The sequence below is a fragment of the Helianthus annuus genome, chromosome 10 (genome assembly GCF_002127325.2).
Source record: "Helianthus annuus cultivar XRQ/B chromosome 10, HanXRQr2.0-SUNRISE, whole genome shotgun sequence".
Classification (NCBI taxonomy): domain Eukaryota; kingdom Viridiplantae; phylum Streptophyta; class Magnoliopsida; order Asterales; family Asteraceae; genus Helianthus; species Helianthus annuus.
The window spans coordinates 114,281,946-114,290,276 of NC_035442.2; the positions used below are offsets into that span (position 1 = coordinate 114,281,946).

General features: G+C 42.3%; 1 non-coding gene across 1 annotated transcript; it reads right to left on the bottom strand.

The window, feature by feature from the left end:
* Nucleotides 1–904: 904 nt before the first annotated feature.
* LOC118483584 lies at nucleotides 905–1,011 on the bottom strand. The gene has a single exon (XR_004870872.1). It is a non-coding gene; the product is annotated as a small nucleolar RNA R71 (small nucleolar RNA).
* Between the last annotated feature and the right edge of the window lie 7,320 nt (nucleotides 1,012–8,331).

Consider the following 8,331-nt stretch of genomic DNA (forward strand, 5'->3'; position numbering starts at 1 on the left):
ACACACGCATCAAGTTTTTGGCGCCGTTGCCGGGGACACAAGGATTTTAAGAAAGTTAGGAATCAGCGCCTAATCATATTTTTATTTTTCTTTAATTTTTTAGGATTTTTTTTTAGTTTTTCAGCTTCTGCAGAGCTCAGCACGGGGCCGTGCCTGGTCGGACACGGGCCGTGCTCAGCATCATTACTGGCAGTTTTTGTTTTTCAAGTTACAGAAGGCTGACCACGGGGCCGTGCCGGTGCAACACGGGGCCGTGTCCAACTTCCAGTAACTGGGATCTGAAAAACAATCACTGTAATTCCGACCACGGGGCCGTGTTCGCTCAACACGGGGCCGTGGTGAACCTTCTGACCAACATTCTTTTCTGTTTTTATTGCAGGACTTGGAACCCGACGCCAACCTCACATAGTGTATGAGCTCCAATTCCAATAAAGACATAAAAGAACCATTAGAAGAACCCGAACGCTTTCTCAGAAAAAGGTTAAAAGCCAAAAATCAAGAGAAGGTTTCGGGTGATTCACCTTTAATGGCGGACCAACGCACCCTTATGGATTATCTACGGCCCACCGTAGGTAATCTAGGCGCCGCTATCAATGCTCCGAATATCGAAGCCAATAACTTCGAGCTTCGACCGCATTTGATACAAATGCTCCAAAACTCCGCAACCTTCCACGGGCTTGCGGACGAGGATCCCCATCTACATATAACTAATTTCTTAGAAATATGTGATACCTTTCGGATCAATGGAGCATCAAACGACGCCATCCGCCTCCGTATGTTTCCATTCTCACTAAAAGACCGAGCGAAAGCTTGGCTCAACGCCCTCCCAGCTGGTTCGGTAAACACCTGGGATGAACTAGCCCAAAAATTTCTATATAAGTATTTCCCTCCTGCTAAAACTGCTAAATTAATGGCTGAAATTAATACATACTCACAAGAGGACGGGGAATCCTTATATGAAACTTGGGAAAGGTTCAAGGAGCTATTACGCAAGTGTCCCCATCACGGCCTCGCAATATGGCAACAAGTGTCCACTTTCTACAATGGATTGTTGCCACACACTAGGCAGACACTTGATTTTAGCTCAGGGGGACTTCTAGGTAACCGACGCCCACATGAAATATATAATCAGATTGAGGAAATTGCTCAAACCAATTTTCAATGGCACACCCCCCGGGGAAATAAGTCTATCGCCCCGGGCGCCCATAAAGTCGACGAAAGCACTTCTTTACAAGCCCAAATCGAGGCCCTTTCTTCGAAAATAAAAAAAATTAGAAATGACAAAAACAGTCTCGGTTATGGCTTGTGAAGGGTGTGGTGGGTCACATGAAAATTGGAGTTGCATGAAAGAAATGGACGATCAACAAGAAATGGTAAACTACATTGATAATAGACCTAGGCCGTCGGGTCCTCCAACGGGAACTTACAACCAAGGATGGCGAAACCACCCAAACCTTGGTTGGAGGGAACCCGGCAATAGTAGTAACCAACAAACCCAACGAACAAACTTTCAGCAATCAAGAAATGAGTCACAAAATTTCACTCAACAACAAAGTGGACGAGAAAGGCTCGAAGATACTATATCTCGCCTTGTCTCTGACACTGATAAGAAAAACTCGGAAAGATTTCTACAATTAGAGTCTAATTTTAGGAATCAACAAGCTAGCATCCAAAACATAGAAAAACAAATAAATCAAATAGCTCAAAACTTTTCCGAGAGACCGCAAGGCGCATTACCTAGCAATACCGAAACAAACCCAAAGGCGCAAGTTCACCTCATCACACTACGAAACCGCACCGTAGGGCCTGCAGAAGTACCGCCACCTACGGAAGAAACAATGCCAACACCTCTGAAGGAAAAGAACTCTCCTCCATCACCAGAGCCTACCAATGCTCCTCGAGTTCCGTACCCCGGTAAGTTAATTCGTCAAAAGACCAATGAGCAATTCGCAAAATTCGAAAGTCTGTTAAAACAATTGCATGTCAATATTCCTTTTATCGAAGTCCTAACCCAAATGCCCAAATACTCTAAATTTATGAGGGACTTCCTTACACATAAAAAGAAAATTGAAAATTTGCAATTAGTTAATTTAGGCGAAGAATGCTCTGCCCTCGTACTCAATAAACTACCCCAAAAGAAAATCGATCCCGGAAGTTTCACGATTCCATGCTCAATAGGGGAATCGCCCGTTCGCAATGCCTTGGCCGACCTAGGGGCTAGCATTAACCTCATGCCCTCATCAATGTTCAAAAGGCTTGGCTTGGGAACCACGAGCCCTACAATGATAAGCATACAACTCGCTGATCGATCCGTCAAGTTCCCACAAGGTGTCATCGAGAATGTCTTGGTAAGGGTAAGCAGATTCGTTTATCCAGTTGACTTTGTCATACTCGATATGGAGGAAGACACCGAGGTCCCCCTTATACTAGGGAGACCCTTCCTTGCCACAGCACAAGCGGTGGTAGACATGAATGACGGGACACTCACTTTGAGGTATGGGGATGATGAAGTGAAGTTCGGAGTTGGGAAAAGAATAGAGGACGACGACCCAGTAAACTACATGAAGGTTATTGATTCAAGCTTGGATGCTGCTCTCCGACGGTGTAACATGGGAAGCAAGGCATCCCACTCAGAAGATATATAGCCTCAAATCGGGTCTAGCCAAGGACCCTTATAAACGTGGCGCACCACGGAGGCATTCCGCGGAACTATCCTTAATTTAGTTTAATTTTTTAGTTTTTGCAGAATAAAACACACTCATGGTGGTAATGGATGAAAAAGGGAACGAGAAAAATGGAACCATGCACGAAGAACAGGGCAACCCGACAAAAATCTCCATCACAGAAGGCTCAACACGGGCCGTGCCCAACCAACACGGCCCCGTGCTGAGCCCCCTGCAGAAAATCACCCAGTTCAGGTAACTGGACACGGGCCGTGTTCAGCGGACACGCCCCCGTGTCCAGGCTTCTGTTTCAATTCTGTAATTTTTGTTACTGGCACTTGACCACGGGGCCGTGTCCAGGATGCCAGTAACATAAATCTTTGCTTTTTAACCCACTTTTACACATCCTAATCAACCAAAAACTTTATTTTTGGACACATTGAGGACAATGTGTAATTTAAGTGTGGGGGGGATGCTAAAACCTTGAAATTTTGCAAAATCCTAAACACAAGCCTTACACAAAACTCTATTGGAACCGCTAAACACCCCAAATTTTTTCAAAAACTTTTTCATTTTTTTTTATTTACTTGTCTTAGTTTAAGTTGGGAATAACAAGTTCTAAAAAGGTTATATTTTTACAAGTTTACAACCGATAGCGTCATGATAAAAAGAACCAACACAAGAAAATTATGAAACGGCATGACAAGCTTAGTTAAAAATTCGATTATATATATACTTGGTCACATTAAAAACCCATTCCCACAAAAGTGAGTTTTGAGCCTTTATTGAGCATAAAAATACACATATTTAGATTAAATGCTCATTTTTCTTTTCTTGTGTGAATAGCCGCTCGGTTCTTACAAATCTAGAACTTGCCACGACGATACATTCCCGGTCCTTACCAACTTAAACCCAAGTAAGTAAATGATGGAGGCATTAGGACTAACCATTTTTCTTTCAAAACCATTATTTTTCATTTTTTTACCTACCCAAAATCCCCCTAGATAGCCCCTTTGAGCCTAAACCTTTCATTTCATTACCCCAAAACCCTTTTTACCCACCAAAAACCTTTTTATTTTTTTTTTCACCATTTATTTTAGTAACAAGCTCGCTTTTTCGTAAACTCACCTTTTTATGTGACGATGAAAAAAAATATATATATATAAATGATGATGAAGTCAAAAACAAACAAAAGCTATAAAAGCTTGTTTGGAGAAATACTTCAAAATAAAAAAGTCACTAAAAACAAGGTACTTCACGAAAACCGACGCTTGTTACGATTTTCGCCCTTTTTACTAACCACTAACCAACCACCCACCTTTAACCCAAGCCTAACCCTTCACCCCAAAAGTCCTCTTGATATTTACAAAGGTAAAAAGTTAAAAAGGAGGAGGATTGATTGCTTGGCAAGCCTATGGAAGGCGTAAGTTCCATGCCGCTCTCGAGTGATTCACTAAAAATATACACCTTCGGCCGAGTGTTGAGTGATCTCCCGTGAGGTATGTGAACTTGTATATAAATGGAATTTTAATAAGGCATGCTATGCCCAAATAAGTAATTCATCTTATGAAAAGTTCAAAATAAATCATAACGAATAGGATTGTAAATAAATAAAAATAAAACCTATAAAGACCTTGGATTCCCGACACTCTAGGACAAGCTAAAAAACTTCTCTTCTACCTATTCCATTTGGGAGTGTAAGCCACATTTAAAGAGTTTTGCTTGAGGACAAGCAAAAGTTCAAGTGTGGGGGTATTTGATGTGTGTAAAATGCAACATATAAATCACATCAATTAAGGCATAAAACTAACCCTTTTTAAGTGCTAATGTTGGAAAAAGAGTGTTTTTGTCTTCCTTTTGTATTTTCAGGATGAAATGAGCTCAAAATCACAAAAGAAGCAAAAAGACAACTAATTCTACCATAAATACAAGAAAAGGAACAAAAGTAGACTGCCCGGACCCTCAACGGCACCTCCCAAAGCAAAGGAGAAGAAACAGAGCCTGAACACGCCCCGTGTCCAGCGAACACGGGGGCGTGCCTAGGAAGCAGCAGAAAAGACAAACCAGTAGAAGCTTCCATTGCCCACCACGGGGCCGTGTCCAGCGGGCACGGGGGCGTGGTGAAAGTACAGCAGGCGCATTAATTGTAATTGCGAATTACAATTAATGAAGAGAGAGAATGTCAGACGGGCACGGGGCCGTGTCCAGCGGACACGGGGCCGTGTCCAGCCTTCTGTTCAGCCTATAAATAGAGGAGCTTGGCTTCATTCTCTCTCATCCCTTGGCACACCACCTCTCTCACACCTCATCCACCACCTACCACCACCATAACACCATCATCCACCACCATCATCCATTGTCCATCGTAGAGTGTGTGAGTCGTCTCGGGATCCAAGATGGATCGTAAGAGTTCTTGACAATCAAGGCCATGTTTGCCTAAGTCTCTTACATCACTTGGTGAAGACAAGTGTTTAGTATAATACTTTTTATTTTTAATCTTTTGCACTTTTTATTTGGTTTGTATTAATGACTTTAATAACTAGTTACTTATGTTGAAGGTGATCTTTCCTTATCGTTTGTCCGTGGTGTCTTGGCATTATTTTACTGTCTATATAAAATAAAAGATTTTCACCATTCATATCTCCACGGTCTATATGGAGGTATGTTGGCTACCTGGTCTGGGGTTAAGGGAACGGTTTGGTAAGGGTCTTGCCCTTGTTCAGCGTTTAGAGGTCCTGCTTGGGACCTGGGTCAAATTTAGTAGGATCTCCTTCAATGCCCATAGGTATTGGATGGCGGGGATCCAAACTCTTTGACCCCCTCATAAGTTAACTACTATTAATACTATAACCCGGCTATTTAGGACTGTATCCCTGCTGACTCAGACTACTTAGCCGAGGGTAACGTCACCGCCAAAAGCGGGGCCTACCACAATTTGCATTAATAACTTAATTCATTATCTTTCAATAATCCGACCCTTTAGGATTGTATCCTTGCTGACTCAAACTACTGGGTTGAGGGTAACGTCGCCTTCAAAAGAGGGGCCTACTACAATAACTAAGATAATCTCTTAAACAAGTGCAAAAGTGCAAAAATAATCAAAGGTTATACTAATACACATGTCGGATCCAAGTGATTCATCTTGTCTATCTGTTTTTATTTTATTTTTATTTTTCAGCATTTAGTTAGTTTTTATTTTCTTAGTTTAAAAACATTTCTCTAACCTTTTTGATTTGATTAGACGTTGAGGATAAACCGGTATTAAAAGCTCTTGTGTCCTTGGACGACCTCGGTATCTTACCAACACTATACTACGTCCACGATGGGTGCACTTGCCCATATGTGTGTTTAGTATTAGTGAATATCGTGTTTTATAAATTTAAAACTTGGCTAAAAGTGTAAAAAGGGGCTTAAATACTCATCAAAATAATATTACACTACACACGCATCAGCCATACTCCAGTTTACATACGATCCTTGGGCTTGTCCCCAGTTATCCTTGGGCTTGTCCCCAGTTATCCTTGGGCTTGTCCCCAGTTATCCTTGGGCTTGTCCCCAGTTATCCTTGGGCTTGTCCCCAGTTGCTAACTCTTATCTTATATTGGCTTAGTCCCAAGTTACGCTCTATTTCAGGTCTTTGAAGTTAAACAACTAAGGACCCCGGATCCTTATTTCTCTCTAAGGTTTATCTTATAGTTATCCTGATTATGGTTAAGATCCTAACTTGGATCCTCAGGTATGATCCTTAACTATTTTTATCTTATTCATTGTTTATTTAAATAACCCTTATACTTTGACAACTGAACTTATGATCCTTAAAACATACACTACTTTTTGGGATTTTTCGACTATAGGATATTTGATCATGGATCATATCCTAAATGCTTTCAATCTGAGTTATTCAAAGTAACCTATTTAATAAGTATACATCAAGACAATTTAAAATTAAAAAGGATAACAACACAGGATAAGCGACAAAAGTTAAGATTTTATTTATTAAGCATAAAGACTAACCCTTCAAAGGTTGTCAAAATTACCTACCCCGAGCATCTACCAGCAATACGTGGCCCGTCCGCTGGGGTAGGTAAAGGGTGTCCATGATAATAGTTTTCAAGTTGTGCAGGAAAATAAAGGCGGCAGGATCACAATAGTTTCATCCCCCAAACAGAGGATCCCTCCACCATATGCAATCCTACCTATCGTCTGAAGGATCCTTGATCCTTAACCCTAAAACTATTATTCGTAAGTACAGACCATAAGTTGTCCAAACAACCACCAAACAAACAAACAAAAGAAATTGGGCTCCGGCTGTGTCTAGAAGTTTCCTTCATCGCCCAATCTCGCAGCTCAATCCTTCGCTGCATCATCACCACCAGCTCCACTTGCCTCACCACCCTGATCCTTGCCACTACCTCCAGCCTCAAGCGTCAAGATCTCCTCAGCCTCTTCGTCGTCCTCCAGTTCAGCCAGCCTTGCTTTCCAGCCCTCCACATCCCAGGTGCTCTTGTCAAAAGCAGGATCCTGAGCTTCCATGGCCATTTGCAGCTGGATCTTGTACATTGCTATGGCGGCAGAAACCTTAGCATCCTGGGTGATCTCGTGCTTCTCATAGTCAAAGTTGATCAGCATCTTGGCAGCATCATTCTTGGTGGCCTGGAGCTCCTTCTGAAGATCGGCTATCTTGAGATCCTTCAGCACAGCAACCTGTTGAAGATCAGCAATCTGGCGATCCTGATCCTCAACATGGCCAACATATGTCTCTATCTCCGCAAATTTCTGCAAGAAAGACAAAGGAATGATGTCAGAAGCCAAGTGATCCTCAAACAAGCAGGATATGTAAGCAGGGACAGTGATCCTTACCTCATTAAAATAGTCCAGGAACTGTTGGCGGATCAAGGGAAGGCCTTGCAGATCCTCAGCCTCGGAGGTCTTTCTCTTCTTGCCTCCCTTTCCTCTGAGGGGTGCTTTAGGGACCGAAGCAGTTGGGCTAGCAGTAGGAGTCTTCTTCTTAGAGGATTTGACGTTAGTAAGATCAGTGATGCTGAACTTCGAGGCAGATTTGGTGGATTTTCCAGCACCTACACAACCAAAACAAGATAAGTATCTTAATTTTATTTGACTCTCATTATATAATTACTCCTTAAATAAGGATACTTACTTGACATTGTGACAGAAGCAGAGGATACTTCCTGAGAATCCTGGGTGGTAATCTTGAAAGTTCTTATTTCAGGATCAAGCTTCTTGAAGGCCAAGAGTCTCTCTTTTGCAGCAGGAGTCAACTTTAGATGTGAAACGGAGATAGCTGCACAACAAGAAAACAAAAGAACGTCAGTAATCCTTATACTAAAGGATAAGTTCTACGGTGATCCTTCCCAGGATCCTCTATCCTACCATGGGTAGCCCACTTCTTGGGTAAATCCTTCCCATCAGGGATGGTATCTCTCCTCACAAAAAAGAACCGCCGCTTCCAGTTAGTATCATTCTTGGTAGCCTTGAAGATCGAATGCTCCTCCCCAGGTCTACGTTTGAACAGATAACGATGGGAACCAAAGGTGGTCAGATCGTACAGCTCACCTAACTCGGCCATACCTAAGTCTATCCCCTCTTGCTCGATGATCCTCTCAAGGGTATACAAAACCCTCCAGATCATCGGCATAGCCTGGATATA